The sequence below is a fragment of the Lemur catta genome, chromosome 16 (assembly GCF_020740605.2).
Source record: "Lemur catta isolate mLemCat1 chromosome 16, mLemCat1.pri, whole genome shotgun sequence".
In the NCBI taxonomy this organism is placed as follows: Eukaryota; Metazoa; Chordata; class Mammalia; order Primates; family Lemuridae; genus Lemur; species Lemur catta.
In genome coordinates this window covers 18,881,562-18,894,815 of record NC_059143.1, presented here as the reverse complement: position 1 = coordinate 18,894,815, position 13,254 = coordinate 18,881,562, and the positions used below count along the sequence as shown (strand labels likewise).

At 42.1% G+C, this 13,254-nt stretch overlaps 1 protein-coding gene across 3 annotated transcripts in view; it reads left to right on the top strand.

The window, feature by feature from the left end:
• Positions 1-13,254, top strand: part of KCTD1 (potassium channel tetramerization domain containing 1) — an 87,763-nt gene that overhangs the window by 44,157 nt on the left and 30,352 nt on the right. The gene's annotated exons all lie outside the window — the stretch shown is intronic.

Here is a 13,254-nt window from a genome sequence, read left to right as displayed (position 1 = left end):
GTACATCTTATAAGTTCTGATAATTTTGTAGGAGGAGAGCACTTGGCCCATCAACTTTTGAACTAGAAAAAAAATGAGAGACTCTATCAGTGAGGTGTTATATTTAGAACAGGATGCAAAAGTCCAACAAGCCAAAATAGTCTTTTTTTTTTTTTTTTTTAAATGAAGGGTCATGGAACTTATGAGAAAGCTCAAGGCAGGTAAATAAATTTACGAATTGTTTGAAGAGGGAGAGTGGTTTACAAATAGGCACTACACATTTATGTTTATGAGATATTCCCTCCCCCACCCACACCCACCCATTTCTAAAGAAATTCCAAAGAAATAATTTCTTTTGTACCTGGTAACAACCCTCCTGGCTCTGTCCAAATTCAGGGACTATACCCAGATCTTGTAAAGGAATTTATCGTCACCAGCCCTGCTGGTGGACAGAGAAGGAGGCATGAACTCATGTGGGCTGATGCCAGGGAAAAGGTTGTTTCTCTCTTTCTGCTCATAGGAAATGGAAAGACACACTGCTTGAGCTTCAGAAGGGCACCAGCTGCATTTTTAAGAACGTCTTAACAGTGACAGATAACAGGTAGCTTACAGCCTAAGTGGATAGCACTGACATAAAAATCACTGTCACCTTAAGCTACACGAAGACTGATTTGGGGGATTTTTAAGGTTTTTTAAAATCTCACTTCACTACCTGATAGTTTATGAAAGAATGTGAAGGTTGGGAAAAAGAAAGATGAAATATTTTCTCTCTTGATTTCCAGATTTAATTTCTACAATCAAAATGAAATGATTTAAACAAAATTGATTGCTATTCATTCTCCAAAAGACTATATATTTTTTCATAAAATGATCGTATCAGTCATGTATTGGTATTATTGAGTCCCCACCTTCCCTAAGTGCACTGTAGTAGGTACTACAAAGTCACCTTATAATAATGGCCATATTTTTCAAGAATATTGTTATATAAGTAGTGTTCTTTTAAAAAAAAAAATACCTATTTCCATTCCTTCTAACGCCTAACTCAACAACAGAAAATCACTGCCGCTTCTTCAGATGAACAATTCATTCTAGGGATCAAGTCACAACATGGATGAGTCAAAAAGCAAATCCTCGGCTGTAACGAAATTCACTGGTCTGGTCTGGTGGCCTTTTGCCTCAGTTTGCTTTCTGAACTGTGATACAGGAGGGGAATTGATAATGACACCCTTTGTCTATGACTTAAGCAATAGGTTTTCCTCTAGTGCTCACTGTACTGGGCTGGGTCTCTGTCCACTGGTCACGCCCCACCGGGGTTTGGCTCCTTGTCGAGCTCCCTGGCATCACTTGGCCTCTTGGCTGTGGTAGAAGACAGAGGGACTGAGGCTCTATCTATTCAGTTCCTGACTCTGCAATGATTAGCCACTTTCATGGTTTTGGTGCTCTGTGTTATTAGGTAAAGACCTCAAATAGTGTCTCATTTGGAGATTCTCCCTCATTCCATGGGTATTTCCAGGAGTCCACTTTTCGCCCATTGTAAACCACACCCTGAGACATGCATCGGATTCTCCGTACCTGCACTGTATCATTCCATAGCTGGTAGACACATGTAGCTGATGAGCACTTTATATGTGGCCGCTCCAAATTGAAATGTCCTCTCAGTGTAAAATATACACTGGATTTGAAAAACAGTACCAAAAAAAGTGAAACAACTCAATAATATTTTGTATTGATTTCATGTTGGAATGATAATATATTGAGTTAAATAAAACGTGTTATTAAAATTAATTTCACTTTTTCCTTTTTACCTTTTTAATGTTGCTCCTAGAAAATATAAAATTACATATGTCTCACTTTTTATTTCTGTTGGGCATCACTGAACTATGAACAGATGTATTTATACAAGCATCTAATTAAACTTACTGCTCCCCCAACCTGATACTTACAGACATGAAAAATTGAATTTCCCTTTCACCAACGGAATTAGAAAAGATAGAATTGTTATCTTCCTTTTGCAATCTTCCCCTATGCTTCCTGTCACCAGTGGGCCATGGTATTATAGGAGCAATAGCAAAAATAATTAGTGATTCATTAGTTCTAGGTTTGGATGCTGTCTCTGCCATTTGCCTAACAGTTGTTTGGCTATGGATAGGTCCAATTTTTGAACACCTGTCTTCTCTCTTGTAAAACAGGCACAAACAATGTCTTTTGCAAGGTTATTGGGGGGATTAAATGTGATTATAAAAAGCACACCGTGGCCCTGTGCCTGACACATAATATTGCCTTTATACCTAATCTTCTGCCAAACCCAGCAATTGTTTCTTTTCAAACTGCCTTTCAAATTCCAAATATATCCCATTCCTTCCCTTCCTAGACTTGGAAACAACCTTATATCTGGATTACTACAGTCTCAGGGGACTCCTTGCCTGCACCTTAAATACCCCCACCTGTCACAAGTTCCAAGATAATTCTTTATTGTTAGGAGATATCTTTAAGAATTTGTCAAGACTCTTTGAAACAAGCCTTACAAAGTAACTTCTATTTCTGTTGCTTATACCTAACGCAAATGACACTGATCAGGTAACACTGGTTTAGATGTTGAATTGATCACCATGCATTACTTTGCTCCCCCTTGGGTTTTTTGGTAAATAACTCAATGTTCATTTCAAAGCAACAGCCAGTTTAATGGGACCCGTACACAAATCGTACTCATCAAAGAGACAGAGAAGAAATAGTTCTTCATGCTTTTCCTGTAAGTGTCAGGTGCTTCTTCTAATTTGTGGGAAAAATCTCTTGTATATTATTAACCCTTTTGGGCTAAATCCTAGGATGCTTCACACCCTTCTTACCCTGTGGGACCATTCTCTGTCTCACCCCCTTAGAGCCCTTGGTTCCTTTCTCCCCTGTCTCTGCCTTAGTGCAACCCAGAGGGGAGGAGGGCTTTGTCTAGGATTTCAAGGGAAGACTTATAGTTTAAAAGTACTAGTTTGTATGTAATAAGTGACCTTAAAAGGTGTAATATCTTTCTGTGATTTCAAAGGTCCTACAAAGAACCTTTACTCCATTTTGAAATATTATAGGTGATTTTAAAATTCTACCTATAATTAACCTACCCTTTTGGCTAAAGAGCAGCCTTAGAACATTGTCCCCAGAAAGAGGTATAATGCACTACAAAGCTGAGCATGAGAAGCACCTGGGAAGCATTAAACCCATGCAGGGCCCTGCCCCAGACCAATAAAATAGGAACCTCTGCAATTTTCTAAAGAGGTCTTGATTTTCACCATCTGGCTTTGAACAACACCAAGATGCATGGTCCCTCCAAGAGAATATAGGCCTCTCCCTTAATGAATATTTCATGTTATATTGTAATGGCCATTTCACCAAAGAAAATACCTTTCAATCTTCATTTCTTTAATTACCAAGGTTATCAGTGTTCCCACTGCGTGTGTGCGGGAGCGCAAGACCCCGTAAGCCCTAAGCAGTGATTCAGTAAGCAAGCTGACTTTTACATCTCATAAGGTTAATCACTTGCACTGGTATTCACTTCCATCGTCAAGTGTTTTTTTTTTTGCACTAAAGGGGTTGAAGTTTTCAGATTTTTTCAAATTAACTAAAGCATTTATTTGCCTACATCAGTGACGTACTCTGTGTTAACCAATGTGTGTGTGAGATGCAGAACAGCTCTTTGGAGGTGTTTATGAGACAGGCTAATCTACACCCTCTCACTGATAAACCCCGATCCCCTTCAGAGGATCCTAAGAGTGCCAATTCCAATGGCTATTTTGAATTATGATCTCCAAGAAAAACACCCAGTTCAGATCTATAGTAATTTTACATCAAATAAGTTAAAGAAAAAAGTCAAGAAAAATAGATCACCATCAAGAAATGATTTTAAATGGATATATTAAGAAAATAGAATATATTTTACTCAATAGTTTATTAGCTTGATTTGTAGCTTGTAGATATCTAGACACATGAGGTAGACACTGCAGATCTTCTTAGCCACGTGTGTGATATTAAAAACACATTCTGTGCCTGCTTTAAAAGAAGACAAAAGTCTGAGTTCAGAGGTAGGAGTACTTTATTCTTTACCATCACCTCTAACAAAAACAGTCTTAATAGCAGCAGTATTGATGGTTATTCAGATGTGGACATTTTAAAACCAGGAAGTGGGCTGAAACTACTAATTAACCAAACCTACTGAGTGGTCCCTAAGACAGGGGTCTTAGCTGAAAGAGCTGTCTGTCAGCCAGTGACCTTAGGGGTGAAAGACGAGATCTCATGTTTCAATCCCCTGAGCCATCCGACCTGACTGCTTGACAGAGCTTTTGTGCATTTTAAATCCAGTACATGAGTTAACTCCCACATAAGCAGATTATGCTAAATTGCTCTCTCCTAAATAGCAGCAGAGTTACTAAGCACACTGGCATATGTAGGTAATTGCAAAACTCAAAGGACTCTACTTTCAGCCTTGCAGTCAGTTGACACCCATGGCCACCCAAGGGGTGTGTGTATTTGGAGCTTTAGGACGGAGATGCCAAGCATGTGGGCCTTGCCAGCAGTGAGCCGGCTTTTGGCGTGCGTCACTCTCAGATGTGTTAGCCATTACCGGATTGTTTAGGTGGAGCTATACTGAAAAGAAAGTCAGACAAGTGCAACATTAAGGGATTGGTGCATACGTTTGGAGGACAATTGCAAAGCTTTCTATTGTAATTGTTATATGGCAGCTTAGGGAGTTTGCCGTGAATCCTGTTTTAGGGCTGGGGATTCTATGCTGCCCCTTTTTATGATTTTACAGTTCCAGTTTTAACTCTGCAGACCCTACACATGAGTCCAGCATCCTTGTCCCACAAGCCCATGTTTTACTGATTCAACATAAATGCTGAAAAAAAAATTGCATTCAGCTTTGCCAAACAGTTTGCTGTGCTTGCTTTCAGAATAATTGCATGGCATCGAATCGAAAGCGTTTTATTATAACTTGCTCTTTAGATCCACATGTTTTATAATTCAATGTCTATATCAAATTTAAAAGTCACAGACTAGGTTATTGGAGTTTTTTCAATGAGAAGTCAACCTGAGCTATATAGTCCCAGTACAAATGGAAAGAGAGAGCATATCCCTATGAAAAGTCCTAACGCAGAAATGATGCACAGTTTTGATTGGTAAGATTCGTTGATCTTTAAAAAAAAAAGAAAATTAGTTTACGGAGGGATTTAAAAAGGGAACAAGCACCTGGCAAATGAAAAATGGAAAAAAGTTTCTCCAGGGTAATAGGGGAAATTTTCCTCTTTTCTGTCTCTTCTTTTCATCTTACAATATTGCTTTTCTAAAATTGCTCCTCGGTTATATAGGCAAAGAGTAAATGAAACAGTTGACTTCAAAAGGCTTTTTTTTTTTTTTTTTAACAATGAAACTGGATTTTCTGTTGAGTGCTAAAAAGCCAGTCCTTCAGTAACTTACGCTGCACTACTGGTGGATTCAGCAAACTTCCTTTGCCACGAGGGAACAAAATGCCTCGCTTTTAAAGTAATCTAACTCGTAAAGTCTTGTCGTAGAGCATAAGTTAAAGAAAAGATGGCCACGGTGGCTGAGTTTTCCCTGCCATGTTCTTTCATTTGTTCAATAGATGTGTGGTGTGCTTCCCATCCGCCAGGGCATGCAGTGGCCAAGAAAAGTCCCTGCTCTCGTGTGGCTCACCTGGGGGAGGGGAGGGGACAGCCAATAAACAAGTAAACAGCCAATAAGCAGTATTTTAGTGAGTAGTAAGTGCTATTAAGAAAAATAACACAGGATAAATAGGCCCACTTTGGGATGTATTAAGTTGAAAGGTTAATTTTATTCCTACATGGGTTTTTTCCCCCCCACGACTCATTTTTATTTGTTCATCTAAATTTTCAAGACAAAATCTGGTTTGCCTTTTAGTTTAGATTTAGGACCAGATATCTGTCACTTCAGTATCACAAATCACACTTGATCTGCGAAGGGGGAGGCCATCCTGTCGGCTGCAGACCTCTTGCATTCGCATCCCACCGGGATGGCGGCAGAGCAGTGCGGCTCGAGTCACGTGGGTACCAGAATGTGCAATGACTCAGGGCAGGACTGTGGGTCAGATTCTTGACTTTTATTAACCTCTCACTTACCAAAAACTCACCCTCGTCTTAGATAGAACCCCTCTCCCTGGAAAGCGCTTTCTCACTTGTTTTTCCCCTTTGTGTCCCTGGTACCAAGTACTGTGCCAGCCACAGAGTGGACATTCGAAACTTTGCATACCGTACGAATTAATGACGGGGTAGGCCGGGCGCAGTGGCTCACACCTGTAATCCTAGCACTCTGGGAGGCTGAGGCGGGTGGATTGCTCGAGGTCAGGAGTTCAAGACCAGCCTGAGCAAGAGTGAGACCCTGTCTCTACTAAAAATAGAAAGAAATTATCTGGCCAACTAAAAAAAATATATATATATATAGAAAAAATTAGCCGGGCATGGTGGCGCATGCCTGTAGTCCCAGCTACTCGGGAGGCTGAGACAGGAGGATCGCTTGAGTCCAAGAGTTTGAGGTTGCTGTGAGCTAGGATGATTAGGATGATGCCACGGCACTCACTCTAGCCCGGGCAACAGAGCGAGACTGTGTCTCAAAAAAAAAAAAAAAATGACGGGGTAAAATATTGTACACAGAGGCCAGATCCTCAAAACAGTGGGGGAAAAAATTGAGTAAAGTTATTCAAATTACAAAGTTAGGTTTAAAGGCTGGGCTGAGGTCATTGCATATATGATCTCAGTTAATGTGTCCCAGGAACCTTACAGGCAGAGACTGCATGGACTACCCCAGTTCGCAGAGGAGAGCCCTGAGATTCTAGAGGTTAAGCAACTTAACCTTAAGGGTCGGTCTCTGAATCCCACACTGATGCACGACCTTTATTCTTTCCCTTTTGTTAACAATGGCTTCCAACCTTGGGAGCAGGTTAGAATCAGTTGAGACTCTTAAAAAAAAAAAAAAAAAAAGACAGTGCCTGGCTCTGCCCCCAAAGGTTCTGATTTTATTGTTCTGGGGCAGGGATCGGACATGGGATTTTTCAGTGCGTCCCGTGTTCAGCCATGTCGTCCATCATACCTACTCTTGGAATTGTGTTCTAAGAGTGGTGTTTAGCCAAGAGGACGGGTCATCTATGATATTTCAGGCCATTTTATTTTCAAGGTGGCCTTCACCCTCTTCCCTAGCCCAGAGCTGCTCGGTCATTGCCAGGACACATCTTACACAGGTTGAGCCCTTCGGCGCCCGAGGTAGCCAGAGCTCCCGGGCCAGTTGCTTCCAGCCATGAGCAGCTTTCTCTTGCCACCCCAGTGTCATACAAATACAGCACTGTCATTTTCTACGTGTGTCATGACTTGGAAAATTTGGAAAGCACTGCCTCAGACCGGGCAGTGGGATAAACAGATCTTGTTCTCATCTGCCTGTGGGTTTCCCAAGTTCTTCGTTCTCAGGCCCCCAGTGTTCAAGTCTGCCTGTAGCAAGGGACAAAGTTGGCCTTGGACCAGGGACCTTGCCACTTGCCTGATGGCTGGTTGGTGGCACCTGTGCAGAGCAGCTCATTATCCAAGCAGTCAGTGGCCAGCCTTGACCTTGCACAGTGTGCCCACCAGAGTTGGAATGATGCACGGGATGGGCCAACACTGGGGTATTGAGGGCTGCTCTCCAGGGCGGGGGCATCCAGGCCCATGGCTGTGCTAGTCACCCCCTTCCTGCTGTGCCCTCCCTTCTTGTTGCTGCTAGAACAGCAGGCCCCACAGTGCCCCCTCAATGCAACAAACCCAGTCAGGGTTCACACTCTTTCTACACAAAACACATACACGCACATGTGCATGCACATACCCACGCACCAACCCAGAAAACACACACCCTCTAAACCTATGCTTAGGTCTTTAAACAAATAATAGATCCACCAATAGTCTTTAGTGCCTTGTACACTGTGCCTGGCACATAGCAAATGCTCCATAAATATTTGTTGAATGTGAATGAATTTTGAGTAGCATTTCCCTCGGTGACCTGGAACAACTCAGCCACCGCAGTGCAGCTGCAGAGTGAAGGTCAAACATTTTGAGCTATCAGGTGCTAGAGTGACCTTAGGACTTGACTGACCTAGGCCAATCTGGGCAGGAAAGATTCACACTCTTCTTTCTTTAAGGCACAAACCAGAAAGGAATTTTCTAGCCTAGTCACCCTGAAGGGAAAGAGTAATGAACCAGATTAACGGAATTGTGGCCCCGGCCTTCGGAGTGCTGTCCTCCAATATACCTTTTCCCTAATGTCCCGATATCAGGGTCAGGTCAGGGAACCTAAAAAAAAATGCAGATTCCTAACCTGCACCTGCTATTTACTTAATCCATACCTCTCAGGATGTGAGGGAAAATGTCAGTTTTAATAAGCACCCAGGCGATCCACATGGATCTCCAAGTTTGGGCACCCGATCTGCAGAGGAGGGTGGTGAAGCATAAATGCGTCAATATGCAGGGCTGTGGGCTTGGCTGCTGGTGTGGCAGGAGACAGGCTGGCAGAGTGAGGCCCTTGTCGTTGACTCTGGCATGATCTGCATCACTTGTGACAGTAACACGGACTGTACTCATTTTTGATCAGTCATGAGTAGTGTCATTGAGCAATGCCCCAGCCATTTTTGCTTGCACCCCATGTTGCTGTTTTTTATCATATTTTCATATTTCCCCTCATCATACAAGAACTTTTATAATAAACCATGTGATCTGTTTTCTTGTTTGGAAAATTAATTAGCAGGTATTTCATAGACAATTCATGTGTGCAAAGTATGCTCAGCTTTACTGTGTTCCTGAGAACAATTCCATTCAAAGAGGCTTAAAAGTTTGCATGTTAGTTCATACAGCCCAGCTCAAGAATCTCATGACTCTTTCTTTAGGGACAGACTCTGGCTCCTCCAACCTGGTAGTTTCTTTCTGTCAGTCACATAACTGTGATTCTGGTTTAGTGCTTCATTTGAGAGCTTCTTCATGGCAGATGAGTACCAACATTTAAACACTGTAAGTGCATTTCCAAAAAGCAAACTGCATTTTGGCCACGTAGAGAGAGCTTGGAGGCCGGGCAGTGTCACACTTGACAGCCTTGTTCTTGTGTCTACTGTACAGCTCTGATGTCATCTTCCCAGGCCACCGTGACCAACTTCACAGAGAGATGAGGTCTGTTTGTATCAGTAAGGAAGCATGCCTAAGTCAGGACACAGTGAGGTAGCTATGCTGCATGTTTCCTTGGCTGGAAGAAACCCACGTACAAATTACTCTCAAGTTGGAGGAATATTTTTTATTATATTAAGCCAATGCAATAAACCTTTCCCCCTTAATTTCCAAATAGAAGCATTTACTTACAACCAAAAAACGTGATGCTATAATTTTCATTTACAATTCAAGGACTTAAAAAAAATAAACCTCCTATGAGTTGTATCAGAAAGTCACACTGAAAGATATGTCGTGGGTCCACTGAACTCATAAATGCCCTCTGCTGACACCCATGGTGTGTTAATGGAAGAGTCTGGTCCATCTACCAGACGGTTCAATCTGTTGTTATTATGTAAGTCACCTATTAAAATACCATTTCTTTTTATTAAAAATGTGGGATTTATAGCCTCAAATAGATGAATTATCAATATTTCACTTCTGAACGGTTACTCTCAAGATGCCTGGAGATAAAGTGGCAGCATTTTGTCCCCAAAGCAGCCAGCTGGAGTGGGTGCAGAACACTTTTCATTCTGGCCTAGCGAAGGTGTCCAGGATGGTGGGGGATGAGAAGTCAGGGGTACTCGTACAAGGCATGTGGTTTTCGTGCATTCATATTTCAAAGGTAGACACCCAGCAGCTCCAATCTGATGGCAATGCCATTTGCAAAAGAAAATGTTGCAAAAAAAAATGCATGATTCAGTCCCACAGTTGGATCACTCTTTGGTGGACTGTCTGAATCTAATCAAGGCACAGTATCAGTAGAAAGGACACTGTCACTGGAGAATGGTTTCCTGCTACTGCATAAATGCCATGTGTCAGTTTGCTTAGTAATGACATTGCTGTTTATCTTTTCTGGTGGTAATGATTATTTTTACTCTCGTGCAGCTTTTCTTGTTGTGCACTCCATCTTCAGAAGATAAATTACAACCGTGCATAACAGCTAACCACCACTTTCAAACAGTGGCAGACCTTGCCAGGCTGGGAGGGCTTCGTAACTGAAAGGTGAATTTGAGCTCGCCCGAACTTGTTCCTGTGATCTGAGCTGAGGGTGTTCCAGAACTCCCGCCCAGCCTCATTAGGCTCGGCTGGGCCCCTTCCACTCCTCCAAAAACTGATTTTTTAAAAAACAGCTTAGAAGGCCCTGAAGCCTTTAGAGCTTACCTAAAAGTATAAAAACTTTTCTAGTCTCAACACAGCATAAACAGTCAATACAAAAGAAAAATTTTAAAAAGAATGGTCTTTTAACTGAATCCCACTGATCCATAGTCTTAGGGGCCCTAAGGAAGAAGTACTTCATTAAAACATCACTATTTTGACGATTCTTTGCAGAAGGAACAAGATGGCATTAAGGGTGGGATTCAGAGAAAATTACTGGACACATTAAGAGAGACTGGAATAAAACTTGTAACAACCAAGCAAAGCCAGGGAACCCTGTTAAAAGAAATAGCGTTCCGTTCCTCACCCCGGCTAGGTGTCTGTGATGATTAGAAAAGCCAAATAGAGAAAATATGATTTGTGCTCCCAAGTACATGCTGCGTCAGGCTCTTTAGAAACTCATTTGTAATCCTTTAGGCAGATCTTTAAACTTAGCACCAGTATTTCTTTCTCACCTAGGCCTTCTGAATGAAAAGTCAGAGGAACAAGTTCTGGGAAGCCATGGTATCAAACAACTACTCAAACTTTTCAACTTCTATATCTGATCATCTTAAAAGGAAGAGAAAAAAAGAGAGAAATTCTTGTGATTAGCCGGGAAAGTTGTATTTCTTTAAGTGATTTGCGGGTTAGGGCTTGGTTCTATTCTTTGTTGGAAGGGGTAGGGAGAACTATGATAGATACATAGATACGCCTAGCGCCCAGTGTGCCTATGGACCGGCTTGGTGCCTCTGGGTAAATTCTTGAACTATGATAAACCAAGCCTAAGCCCAGAAGGGTGTGGACAGTTGCACAAGACACACACCTACAGACCTTGCATTGTTGGCTGTGGTGCGGCCAAGGGCAGAATGCTGTCAGCGGCTCCTTGGGTGTTTCCCAACCCCACACGCCCTCGAGTGTTGTCTTTGAATCATGAGCTGATATAAACTTAATATTTTTCACATGTCATTTTGATTGACTATTTAAATAACCTTGCAATAGAAGTTGGAATTTTTTTTTTTTGAGACAGAGTCTCACTCTGTTGCCCGGGCTAGAGTGCCGTGGCGTCAGCCTAGCTCACAGCAACCTCAAACTCCTGGGCTCAAGCAATCCTACTGCCTCAGCCTCCCAAGTAGCTGGGACTACAGGCATGCGCCACCATGCCCGGCTAATTTATACATATATATATATATATTTTTTTTTTTAGCTGTTCATATAATTTCTTTCTATTTTTAGTAGAGACGGGGTCTCGCTCTTGCTCAGGCTGGCCTTGCACTCCTGAGCTCAAGCCATCCTCTCACCTCGGCCTCCCAGAGTGCTAGGATTACAGGCGTGAGCCACCGCGCCCAGCCGAAGTTGGAAATTTTAAGCTTCTCAGAGTATAAAGCCAACCAGGCAGATCATCCATCGTGATTCAAAGAAGCAATGGGGCCATTCTTAAAAGACCATTGGGCGGTATGGACATTTAATATAGTCTTTGAAATGTTGATATACTTTTGAAGCTGTGTAACTAGGACTCTTGTCCAGTTTTCAGTTTGCTTTCTTTCTTTTAAGCTGATATAGAACTCCCAGTCCTAAGGCTAAATCTCCTCCCTTTGGCTTTGTCATTGCAAAGCCTCAATTCTGAATGTGTTTTTCAGCTTCCTAGTCACTCTGAAGTCACATAATGACAGAATAATTCATTCATTTTCATCCTTCCAACCGCTTTTCCATACTCTAAATATTCGAACAGATACTCTGTTGCTGTGGTAAGACCCTTGAATGATGTCGGCAATGAAGTTGTGTCTGTGTGTCTCTGAGTAAGGAGGGGTGGGAAGAGATTACAAAGGAATCAGGGTAGATTCAGTTATTTTCTTCCATACATTTTCTGTTAGGTGCTCAAAAAGCATTTACCTAGTCTCTTGGTAAATTACATATATTTTCTTGTTCTTTCTTGTTTTATTAAGCACTGTGGTTAGCCTCTGGTTTTCCACGCATAGGTACCAAGCAAGAGATTTAAATACTTTCATTGTAAGCGACTCTTGTGCTGGCACGATTATAAGTGGGAAGAATTGTTAAATTGAAAATAGAAATAGCTGGCTTGGCCGTAGTCCTCTCGTAGTGTCAGATAGTTAATAGGGTGTTTTCCTTGCACTGACGACTATGACAGGTTTTAAGTGAGTTCCAACAGTCTGGAATAGTAAAACACCAAAGGAAATAGGGGCAAACTCCATTCCGCATCCTGTTCTTCCCTGATAGTCACAAAGTAGGGAGAGAGACGGGGCCACCTGGACAGCAGCCTGCACCGGGGGTGGGCCCAGAGTCTGTTCCATTATTAGAGATGTTGACAACACGGATGGAAGTGTCAAGAATGTTTCATCCCTCAGGAAGGCTCTGGCCCAGTAGTTAGGCTTGCTAATACTGAGAAGCATGGGAATCGGAACAGTTCCTCAGTCGCAGATTAAATTCATTGGGAACATGTGCAAAAGAGTTCGTTCTGTGACAAGAAAACAGCATAGAGCGCAGCTGCGGGGTGAAGAAAGGAGGAGGTGCCAGAGCAGGGAAGGGGCTGGGAGTTCTGGGACAGACGGACATTGCACGTTGGGGACAGAAACCCAAACCAAGTTACTCCATGGTGCTATGCCTCAGTTTCTCCATCAGAACAATCAAAATATTGCTTGTAAATATTTAACAGAGGATTAAATCAGGTAATCCATAAAGTTTTTAGTAGTGTGCCTAGCACAAACTCTTAATAAATGTTAGCTATGATAACACTTTTTTCTCCGAATAGTGATGATTATTATAAAATGGAAAACATATTCTAGAGTTTTAAATCAAAAGAAAAGACTGAGAGATATGTCAGAAATACCTCCAAATATAGGAGGTGTGCTGCGGGGGCAGGCTCCGGGCATGTGTTTGTGCTTGTCTGCTCAAA